The sequence below is a fragment of the Somniosus microcephalus genome, chromosome 14, assembly GCF_052327205.1.
Source record: "Somniosus microcephalus isolate GS21.2 chromosome 14, FLI_Smic_1.0, whole genome shotgun sequence".
Lineage (NCBI taxonomy): Eukaryota > Metazoa > Chordata > Chondrichthyes > Squaliformes > Somniosidae > Somniosus > Somniosus microcephalus.
The window spans coordinates 123,061,123-123,073,261 of record NC_141000.1 but is presented as its reverse complement, the minus strand read 5'-3'; the positions used below and the strand labels follow the sequence as shown (position 1 = coordinate 123,073,261).

Below are 12,139 nucleotides of genomic sequence, written 5' to 3'. Positions count from 1 at the left end.
GGGGAGGTCGGGGGGGGTGGCGGTATTTATAACTGCGTCAACCATCTTTGCTTTTAGCACCATGACCGGGTTATCAATAATGCATTGGAAAATTCTCAGCATTCAATACTTGCGAGCAAGTCACAAGGGGCTATTGTATAGCTGGCAGATTTCAGCCGAGAAGTCAGCCAAAAATACTTGTCCTAAAGAATTCTTCTTCGGGAGGAGAGCTGGGGTGGGCCACAGCAGGACAGACCCCCTCATACAAAATCCTTCCCGCTCTGCGGGATACTTTAGATTTTGAGTTATTTATTTTCGCAAGTTTATTCGGAGGCCCCTTCTCCACCGCGACGCCCCACCCCGCCCTCCCCCCCCACCCCCCCCCCCCGGCTCCTCTCCTCCAGCCCTCCGGTCCTCTCCTCCCCGCTCCCTTCGAACAAACCCATGTGACAGGCTCGTCTGCTTGTGCTTTCCCCTCACGAACATCTTGGGCAGCAGAAAGGCAGAATTAGTGAGTGCGGAAATGCAAAGCTGGCTCCTGTTACCTTTTATCGATCTCATTTTTTCTTCTTGTGCCATTCAATTAAGGCAGTGATGTTGATGGATATCTCTGCAGAGCCACAGTCTCTCCCTCTCTCCCTCCCTCTCTCGTCCGCGTTAATCTGGATGAAACGTTTATCAGAGCCCGGTGCAACTTGCCCGTGCGATTTGAATTACAATTATTTTTTTTTAACGCCTTCTTTCCACTGAAGCTGGCCCCCTTGATTCCTTTTTTTACTGCAAAAACGTCTTGATGACGTCGCTGACTGCAGGTAGCCCGTGGGATGCTGTGGCTCTCTGTTGGTTTTTAAACGTGTACATCTTTGTGTTCATCATCAACAACAACAACATCTTGCATTTCTATAGCACTTGTAGCATCCCAAGGCGCTTCACAGGAGCGTTGTCAAACCCGCCGAACCACCAGAGGAGAGAGTAGCGCAAAAACAAATGACTGGAAACACTCGGTGCTGGGTCCTTTGCTGTTTGTAGTGGACATTAATGATTTAGATATGAATGTAGGATCAGTAAGTTTGCAGATGACACGAAAATTGGTGGAGTGGTAAATAGCGAGGAGGGAAGCCTCAGGCTACAGGACGATATAGACGGGTTGGTCAGATGGGCAGAACAGTGGCAAATGGAATTTAACCCTGAAAAGTGTGAGGTGATGCATTTTGGGAGGACTAACAAGGCAAGGGAATACACAATGAATGGTAGGACTCTAGGAAGGACAGAGGATCAGAGGGATCTTGGTGTGCATGTACATAGATCCCTGAAGGCAGCAGGACAGGTAGATAAGGTGGTTAAAAAAGGCATATGGGATACTTGCCTTCATTAGCTGAAGCATAGAATATAAGAGCAGGGAGGTTATGATGGAGCTGTACAAAGTGCTAGTTAGGCCACAGCTGGAATACTGTTTGCTGTTCTGGTCACCACACTATAGGAGGGATGTGATTGCATTGGAGAGGGTGCAGAGGAGATTCACCAGGATGTTACCTGGGCTGGAGCGCTTCAGCTATGAAGAGAGACTGGACAGGCTGGGGTTGTTTTCCTTAGAGCAGAGAAGGCTGAGGAGGTCCCGATTGAGGTGTACAAAATGATGAGGGTCATAGATAGGGTAGATAGAAAGGAACTTTTCCCCTTAGTAGAGTCAATAACTAAGGGGCATAGTTTCAAGGTAAGGGGCAGGAGGCTTAGAGGGGATTTGAGGAGAAAATGTTTCACCCAGAGGGTGGTTGGAATCTGGAACTCACTGCCTGAAAGGGTGGTAGAGGCAGGAACCCTCACAACATTCAAGAAGCATTTAGATAAGCACTTGAAACGCCATAGCATACAAGGCTACGGACCAAGTGCTGGAAAATGGGATTAGAATAGACAGGGCTTGATGGCCGGCGTGGACATGATGGGCCGAAGGGCTTCTTTCTGTGCTGTATAACTCTATGACTCTATGACTATGACTCAGCAGGTTGGGCAGCATCTGCGGAGAGAGAAACAGAATTAACGCTTCAGGTCGATGACCCTTCGTCAGAAGGAGATATTAGGACAGGTGACCGAAAAGCTTGGTCAAAGAGATAGATTTTAAGGAGCGTCTGAAAGGAGGAGAGTGAGGCAGAGAGGTTTAGGGAGGGAGTTCCAGGTGGTAGCTGGGCGTCCTGCCTCAGGAGTCAGCAGCTAAGTGCAGAGTGAAGCTCCCTCTACCCAACGATGCACCTCAGTCCCGTTCCTCTGAAGAGTACTTCCGATTGCACTAGTGTGGCATTTCCCAGCCATCCTGCAGCCTTTCCGAGAGCGAGATCTGCAATCTTGTTTCGCAGTTTTGTACCATGCGGACTCGGCACTGGATCGAGACCGACCCAACCCATCTCACGCCCCTTACAACCATCAGTTCGTGCTCGATTTGAACCACCATCCCAGAAATGAAAGGCTTGTATCTGACCCTCTGCACTCTGGAGGATATTTTGTTCCCCTTCTCCCTCACCCAGGGCATTGAGCCCAACTGTATCACCTTTATTATCGCTCTAGCTAAGAGCACGGGAGTTCTCCTCGGTGTCCTGGCGATATTTATCCCTCAACCAATACTAAAACAGATTATCTGGTCATTGTCACATTTCTATTTGTGGGAGCTTGGAGTATCTGCTCCATCCTGCACTAATAATCTCACTAATTCTGATGATTTAAAAAAAAAGAAACATATTCAATATTTGCCTACAAAGGCAATTGTGTTTGCCATCGAGATAAATGTTATAGCGGATCATTTTTGTAGCTTTTGATGTGCAAATGGGCTGCTGCGTTCCCTACATTACAACAGTGACTACACTTCAAAAGTACTTCATTGGCTGTAAAGCACTTTGGGAGGTCCTGAGGTCGTGAAAGGCGCTCTAGAAATGCAAGTTCGTTCTTTCTTTCTATCTTTCTTTCTTCGATCAGCTAACTCAGCACAGACTGAGCTGTATCCTCACAGGACAGCGATCTTACTAACTGATCCAGTGGGGCAGGCTACTTACACATGCAGATGAAATCAAGTGTACTCTGCTGTTATCACAGCTGTCTTCTTCGGCAGCACCTCCCAAACCCGCGACCTACACCACTTAGAAGGACAAGGGCAGCAGGCGCATGGGAACAACACCACCTCCAAGTTCCCCTCCAAGTCACACACCATCCTGACTTAGAAGTATATCGCCGATCCTTCATCGTCGCTGGGTCAAAATCCTGGAACTCCCTCCCTAACAGCACTGTGGGAGTACCTTCACCACATGGACTGCAGCGGTTCAAGAAGGAGGCTCACCACCACCTTCTCGAGGGCAAATAGGGATGCCAGCGACGCCCACATCCCACGAATGAATAAAAAAAATAATTAGAATCATAGAACCTAATAGCACAAAAGGAGACCATTCTATATGATATGTTAAAAATGTTATGTCTGCATACACGTCCTTTCTCCAAAACCTTACTTCGTCTTGTCACATTTTTGTCACACTTTTGTGTCAACTGTTTTTCCATTATAAAATCCCACGTTCACATTTATAATGGAAACTGCCTTTGTGAACTGGTCAATCTGTGATTCACCCTCCCAGCAGTGGTGGCACTGTAATGTCTCGGCTTTGCGTCTCCCAGCTCCCAGCAAAACTCCTATGCTCCAACCAACTCTTCCCAAATTTCCATCAGCTTTGTTATAAATAAAATCAAAGCATGACATAAAAATAAGGACAGAATTTATGACTTTTAAATGGAGACTGAATGATGTTGCCTGCCTTGGTCGAATTAAACCTCCACCCTCTAACTTTGTTCCACCTGAAGACGACATTTGGTCTTCACTCCTTTTGTGTAAAGCCGTGGGAGGGTCGACTAGTAATATATTTTGGGAAATCACCCATTTATTTGTTCTGAGAACGTGGACAATACTGGCCAGGTGCATTTTTTTGCCTCTTCTTCATTGCCTTGAGAAGATGGTGCTAAGCCGTCACCTGGAGGTCCTTCTAGTGATGATGCTCCATCATGGTTTTATGGTGTGTGACTTGGAGAGGAACTTGGGGGTAATGGTGTTCTCAGTATTGGTGCTAAATATTGCTGCTTTACATGCTTTATATTCAATAAATTTTCTAGTGGTTTATAGCCCACCTACTAAAAATGAGGACATGCAGGTTTTGGCAAGGGTGCAGAAGAGATTTACTAAACTGGTTCCAGAGATGAGGTATTGCAGTTACATGGTTAACCTGCAGAAGCTGGGGTTGTTCTCCTTAGAAAGTGTCAGCCAGTGGCTCAGTGGGTAGCACCCTCACCTCTGAGTCAGGAGGTTGTGGGTTCATAGTCCCGCTCCAGAGACAAAAAGTCCAGGCTGACACTCCAGTGCGGTGCTGAGGGAGTGCTGCACTGTCAGAGGTGCCGCCTTTCGGGCGAGACGTTAAACCGAGGCCCCCGTCTGCCCTCTCAGGTGGATGTAAAAGATCCCATGGCACTGTTTCAAAGCAGAGCAGGGGAGTTCTCCCCGGTGTCCTGGGCCAATATTTATCCCTCAATCAACATCACTAAAAACAGATTATCTGGCCATTATCACATTGATGTTTGTGGGAGCTTGCTGTGTGCAACTTGACTCCATGTTTCCTACATTTGAACAGTGACTGCTGTAAAGAGCTTTGGGATGTCCGGTGGTCGTGACAGCCGCTATATAAATGCGAGTCTTTTATAGAAGAGGTTTGATGGAGGTGTTTAAAATCATGAAAGGTTTAGCTAGAGTAAATAAAGTGAAACTGTTTCCAATGGCTGAAGGGTTGGTAACCAGAGGGCACAGATTTCAGGTGATTGGCAACAGAACCAGAGGCGACATGAGTGGTTAGGGTTTGGAATGCACTGCCTGTAAGGATGGTGAAAACAGATTCAACAGTAGCTTTCAAAAGGGAATTGCATAAATACTTGAAGGAGAAAACATTGCAGGGATATGGGGAAAGAGTGGGGAGTGGGACTAACTGGATTGCTCTTCGAAAGAGCCGGGGCAGATTCGATGGGCTGAATGGCCTCCTTCTGTGCTGTCCTATTCTATGAATCTATAATTCTATGTGACCACATCTAATATATACCAGTAAACTGGAGTACAGTAGCAAGGGTTCGATGCTTGGACTTTGCTACCTTGACCTAGACATTGGGCAGGCAGAGGCACAGCCTGGTTTATAAGGGATGTGGGCGCTGCTTACAAGAGTGATCAGCAAAGAAAGAAAGACTTGCATTTCTACAGCGCCTTTCACGACCACCAGATGTCCCAAAGTGCTTTAAGCCAATGAAGTACTTTTTGGAGTGTAGTCACTGTTGCAATGTAGGAGGCGCAGCAGCCAATTTGCGCACAGCAAGCTCCCACAAACAGCAATGTGATAGTGACCAGATAATCTGTTTTAGTGATGTTGATTGAGGGATAAATATTGGTCCAGGACACCGGGGAGAACTCCCCCTGCTCTTCTTCAAAATAGTTCCATGGGATCTTTTACGTCCACCTAAGAAAGCAGACAGCAGAAAGCATCTCATCCGAGAGACAGCATCTCCAACAGTGCGGCACTCCCTCAGCGCTGCACTGGGAGTGTCAGCCTGGAATTTTGTGCTCAAGTCTCTGGAGTAGGGAGTTGAACCCACAACCTTCTGACTCAGAGGCTGACACAAAGCTGAACTCAAGAAGGTATCTAGCATTAGAAAAAAAACACAAGTAGGAAAAGGAGGGTCAGAGGAAGCGTAGGCGGGAGGTGAGTTTACATCTGAGGGCGGTCTTGCAGCATCCACCCTTACCCAACCATCTGTGTGTTCACTCCAAGTTGCACCGATGCCTGAGGTGATCAGCCATGACTGACACTAGGGAGGCAGCTGTGGAGGTATGTCATCCCCTCGAGCCTGACCTTTCAACAAGTTGCAAGGCAGGGATAGCTCTGCCAGAGGCTGCATAGGTGACAATGGCTTTGAACTTCTGCGTTGTTGAATCTTTTCAAACAACTGCAGGGGATAGATGCAAAAACTTACAAAGCAGCAGTTCACCGATGCGTAAAGCAATTGACAGATGCCTTGTTTGCCAAAACCAACTCCTTTATAACCATCCCTCTGCAAAGCCAGCAGAATAAGAGAGCATTCCACCTTTTGCATGTTGCAGCTTTCCCAATCCCACAGATTTCAAGTGCAGAAAGGCGTCCATCTCCATTAATAAGAAACTATTCCGCAGCAATAGGCATAAAATAGTACCCATGAATGTCCACTACCCTGGTAGCAGTAGTGAAGCCTTCATTTTACTGCAAACCTATGGTGCTACCAATATTTAAAGGGGCAGAACAAATGGCTCCTTGCAGAACAAGGACATCCTCTTACAAAAGCAAAATACTGCAGATGCTGGAAATCTGAAATAAAAGCAGAAAATGCTGGCAATACTCAGCAGGTCAGGCAGCATCTGTGGAGAGAGAAACCAAATTAATGCTTCAGGTCGATGACCCTTTGTCAGAAGGGGCTATCCTCTTAATGTCTTGGCTCGTGACCCCTTTGAGATAGCCATGAACAAGCGTAGAACAGTTTTATAATGAGGGAACACATGGATCCTGATTGAAATATTAAAACAAAGGTTCAGATGTTTGGAGCGATCAGGCAGGTGTTGCAAACACTGCCCAGTGCAAGATCTCAAGGATCATAGCAGCCTGTTGCACACCTGCACCCTACAATGAGGCAGTACCATGGAGCAGATGTCCGTGGAGGAGAAGCCAAGGTGCAACCATTGGCAGATGACCCAGTAGATCTATGGATGTGTGATACTGCATTGACTTGCTTGGCTACCTCCAGCCAGGCATTCTAACAGTGCTCCAGATATAGAGAATGGGTATCTGGGAATGATTATTATATCAAGAGTAATGGATACCAGGGACTGAATATGTAGAGAATAATGGCTACCTAGGAATGAATATCTCTGTAATCTCCTCCAGCCTTACAACACTCCGAGATCTCTGCGCTCCTCTAATTCTGGCCACTTGAGCATCCCTGATTTTAATCACTCCACCATTGGTGGCCATGCCTTCAGCTGCCTCGGCCCTAAGCTCTGGAATTCCCTCCCTAAACCTCTCCGCCTCTCTCTACCTCTCTTTCCTCCTTTGAGACGCTCATTAAAACCGACCTCTTTGACCAAGCTTTTGGTCACCTGCCCTAATATCTCCTTCTGTGGCTCGGTGTCAAATTTTGTGTGATAATCGCTCCTGTGAAGCGCCTTGGGACGTTTTACTACATTAAAGGTGCTATATAAATACAAGTAATGGGTATTTGGGAGTAATTATTATTTCGAGAGTAATGGATACCAGGGACTGAATATATAGTGAATAATATTAATCCCACTATGGAGTTTGTATGTCTCTGTTATGGGTGAGTTAATTCCAGGTAATGGGAACCTGCTGCAATTTAGATCAGACTCACAAAAAAGGAGAATAAATATCTCACCTGCTCTACCCCGAACACAAGTTGTGCTACAGCTGCATCTCCGAAAGTAAATGCGTGCGATTTTGTTTCTAGGCTTTTCTGAGGTTTATTTTGACTGGCATCAACAAAGCCAATAGAAGCTTGAGCCATGTAGCCAAAACAGTAGAGTTCAAGTCAAAGGAAGCCATGCAGAATGGGCCGATACTCTCTGGAGTTTAGAAGAATGAGAGGTGATCTCATTGAAACGTATAACATTCTTAGAGGGTTTGACAGGGTAGATGCTGAGAAGATGTTTCTCCTGGCTGGGGAGTCTAGAACCAAGGGTCACAGTCTCAGGATAAGGGCTTGGTCATTTAGGACTGAGATGAGGAGAAGGTTCTTCACTCAGAGGGTGGTGAATCTTTGGAATTCTCTACCCCAGGGGGCTGTGGAGGCTCAGTCGTTGAGTATATTCAAGACAGAGATCGATAGATTTTTGGACACTAATCAAGGGAATCAAGGGATATGGGGATCGGTGAGGGGGAAAGTGGAATTGAGATCGAAGATCAGCCATGATCTTATTGAATGGCGGAGCAGACTTGAGAGGCCGTATGGCCGACTCCTATTTCTTATGTTCTTATGTATATTGGTCAGACCAATACTTGAGCACTGTGTCCAAATCTGCTCATCAGGTCATAAGCGAGATGTTAAGGCCCTGAAAGCAATTAGGAACATAACTGAATCATAGGAAGGATATTAATTTATAACTCTTAAAAGTTAGACATTTTATAATTTATAAAGGAGAAACTTCTTTACCCAGAGAGTGGTGAGAATGTGGTAATCGCTACCACAGGGGGTGGTTGAGGAAGAATGTTCTTGCCATGGAGGGAGTGCAGCGAAGATTCACCAGACTGATACCTGGGATGGCAGGAATGACGTATGAAGAGAGATTGGTCGATTAGGCTTATATTCGCTAGAGTTTAGAAGAATGAGAGGGATCTCATTGAAACTTATACAATTCTAACAGGACTAGACAGACTAGATGCAGGAAGGATGTTCCCAATGGCGGGGTAGTCCAGAACCAGGGGTCACAGTCTAAGGATAAGGGGTAAGCCATTTAGGACTGAGATGAGGAGGAATTTCTTCATCCAGAGAGTGGTGAACCTGTGAAATTCTCTACCACAGAAGGCAGTTGAGGCCAAATCATTAAATATATTCAAGAAGGAGTTAGATATATTTCTTAAGGCTAAAGGGATCAAGGGATATGGGGAGAAAGCAGGGACAGGGTACTGAATTTGGATGATCAGCCATGACCTCATTAAATGATGGAGCAGGCTCGAGGGGCCGAATGGCCTACTCCTGCTCCTATCTTCTATGTCTCTATGCACTTAAGGGGGAAGCTAGTTAATTACATGAGGGAAAAAGGAATTGAAGGCTGTGTGGATAGGATAAGATGACGTAGGGTGGGACGAGGCTCATGTGGAGCTTAAATAATGGCACGGACCAGTTGGGCCGAATGGCCTGTTTCTGTGCTGCACATTCTATGTAATATTCAATCTATGGAACAATTGGATACCATGGTATAGGGTTTTTCTGATGGATGGGCTAGGACGCACCAAATCTCTGTCATGCGTTTCTATCCTTTATGAATTATATACAGAATAAGAAAAGTCACCTGGAAATGCCTGATGCTGATACTGGGTACCCTAAATGGGGAGAAGACTTTCCTCCCCAGGATTGATGTACCTCACCTTAGCGAATGCAGAATTTGCTAAAGCAATGTAAACAAAAATCACCCTTTAGTTCAAAATTGAACTGAACGCTTAGGTATAACTGCAACTGATGTTTATTAATTAAGTTGGACTGTGGGGACTGCTGGGTGTGATGACCTGAGTGCCCCACTGGTGTTCAGTGTTGAACAAAAATGGAATTTGCGACTGATATCCCCCCCTCTGTTTTATGTGTGTGTCGACCACTCAGTCCAACAATAATAAAAACACAGGTAAGTCATACTGACCAGAAGGTCCAAGAACAACAACAACTTGCATTTATATTGTCCCAAGGCGCTTCACAGGAGCAATTATCAAACAAAATTTGACACTGAGCCACATAAGGAGATATTTGGGCAGTTAGGTAGGTTTTTAAGGAGTGTCTTAAAGGAGGAAAGAGAGGTAGCGAGGCGGAGAGGTTTAGGGAGGGAATTCCAGAGCTTAGGGTCCTGTAGTTGAAGGCACGGCCACCAATGGTGGAGCGATGGAGATCGGGCATGCTCAAGAGGCCAGAATTGGAGGAGCGCAGATATCTCGGAGAGGTTGTGGGGCTGGAGGAGATTACAGAGATAGGGAGGGGGGCGAGGCCACAGAGGGATTTGAAAACAAGGATGGTTGCTTATCCGGGAGCCAATATAGGTCAGCGAGCACAGGGGATGATGGGTGAATGGGACTTGGTGCGAGTTAGGACACGGGCAGCCGAGTTTTGGATGAGCTCAAGGAGGGTAGAACGTGGGAGGCCAACCAGGAGTTCAATGGAATATTCAAGAGCAGAGTCCTGGTCTGTGTTGAGCCAGCAGATCTTTGCTGGGACAAGGGTTGTAGCATTACAGTAGACCTCTGTAGGGAATGGAAAATAGCACAACATCAGTTTCAGGAGCTCAGAGTGGGCCATTCGGCCCATCGTGCATATGCCGGCTCTTTGCTAGAGCAATCCAAAAACAATCCCATCGTCCTCCTCTCGCCCCATAGCTCCGTACCTTTCTCAGCTTCAACTGTTTACCCACTCTTCCCTTAAAAGATGCAATGGTCTCTGCTGCAACTACCCCCCTTTGGCAAAGCATTTTATGCTCCAACAACTCTCTGATTAAAGGCATTTCTCCTAATCTCTCCTCACTCAGGGACAGTTTTAAGTCCAGCGAACCCTTGCGGGAAAGCGCACGTGTGAGAAGCTGAGTGGGGATCAGGATGGGGTTCAATTGTGATAACGTGGATAAATGCGAGGTTATCCACTTTGGTGTCAAAAACAAGAAGGCAGATTATTATCTGAATGTCAATAGATTGGGAGAAGAGGAAGTGCAACGAGACCTGGGCGTCCTTGTGCACCAGTCGCTGAAGGTAAGCATGCAGGTGCAGCAGGCGGTTAAGAAGGCAAATGGCATGTTGGCCTTCGTAGCGAGAGGGTTTGAGTACAGGAACAAGGATGTCTTGCTACAGTTGTACAGGGCCTTGGTGAGACCACATCTTGAGTATTGTGTGCAGTTTTGGTCGCCTTATCTGAGGAAGGATGTTCTTGCCATGGAAGGAGTGCAGCGAAGATTCACCAGGTTGATACCTGGGATGGCAGGAATGACGTATGAGGAGAGATTGGGTCGATTGGGCTTGTACTCGCTGGAGTTTAGAAGAATGAGAGGGGATCTCATTGAAACTTATAAAATTCTAACAGGACTAGACAGACTAGATGTAGGAAGGATGTTCCCGATGGTCGGGGAGTCCAGAACCAGGGGTCACAGTCTAAGGATAAGGGGTAAGCCATTTAGGACTGAGATGAGGAGGAATTTCTTCATCCAGAGAGTGGTGAACCTGTGGAATTCTCTACCACAGAAGGCAGTTGAGGCCAATTCATTAAATATATTCAAGAAGGAGTTGGATATATTTCTTAAGGCTAAAGGGATCAATGGATATGGGGAGAAGGTAGGGACAGGGTACTGAATTTGGATGATCAGCCATGATCGCATTGAATGGCGGAGCAGGCTCGAGGGGCCGAATGGCCTACTCCTGCTCCTGTCTTCTATGTTTCTATGTTTCTATGTTTCTACCTCCCTCTCGTGGTCGAATGGCCTGCTGGCACTCATTGTTTGGACTGACGTAGGAAGAATAAACATTTGGGCTACTGGTGCGGTAGAATTGTGTACCAACAAGAGGAAATTCTTTCAGCAGAGGAGAGGAGCAAGTGGGAACAAAATGTTTTTTAAAAGATGAAACCAGAACCCGAGTCGTTAAAAAAAAAAATCAAATAACCTGCGCATAAATTTAATTAGTTTTAAGGGAAAATTAATCGTACTTTCCCGCATGATCTTACCCGTGTGCCTTTGACCAGCAGGGCGAATGAATGTTTTAGATGATGTCTGCTGAATGGAAGTGTAAATTGGAGTTTAAACTTACCAGATGGTAGATAGTCTGTAATATTTAATTTAAAAATAGAACTTAAAAATCCATTCTCGGTTTAATTCGGACCATTAAACCAATGACGTATTAAATACCTTAGCTCCAAGAAAGATCTATTTTATAATTCCCCTTTTTGTATGAGCTTATTTTTCCAGCCATCAATTTAAAATGAATTTTTATGGAATAATATTAATGACATGTAAATGAAACCGCAAGGAATTGATTAAAAAAATTATCGCGAATTGGAATAAAAATGTCGCAAATAACTCCCATTTCACTTTTTCAAAATAAGATGTAAATGTAAAAAAAAAAGTTTATGAATTGAGAGGGCGAAAATATCAGAGGAAAGATTGCGACAAGAATCGGATGGCGACAGAAGGTATTTGAGAATGTACGTCCCTTATTGTGAGAACACTGGCTGGGCCAGGTCAGGTCATCGGGCTGTTTTAGGTTTGAAGTAGTTATGAATTCATCGGAGTGACCGAATGCTTGAAAACTCTTTGGGATGAATAGCAGAGTGCCCCAGCGTACTGCTGAGGACTGGGAATTGTTTGCTAAGGCTATCT

The 12,139-nt window shown here is 45.7% G+C and overlaps 1 long non-coding RNA gene across 10 annotated transcripts in view; it reads left to right on the top strand.

The window, feature by feature from the left end:
* Window positions 1-12,139, top strand: part of LOC147107890 (uncharacterized) — a 420,818-nt gene that overhangs the window by 226,977 nt on the left and 181,702 nt on the right. The window lies entirely within an intron of this gene.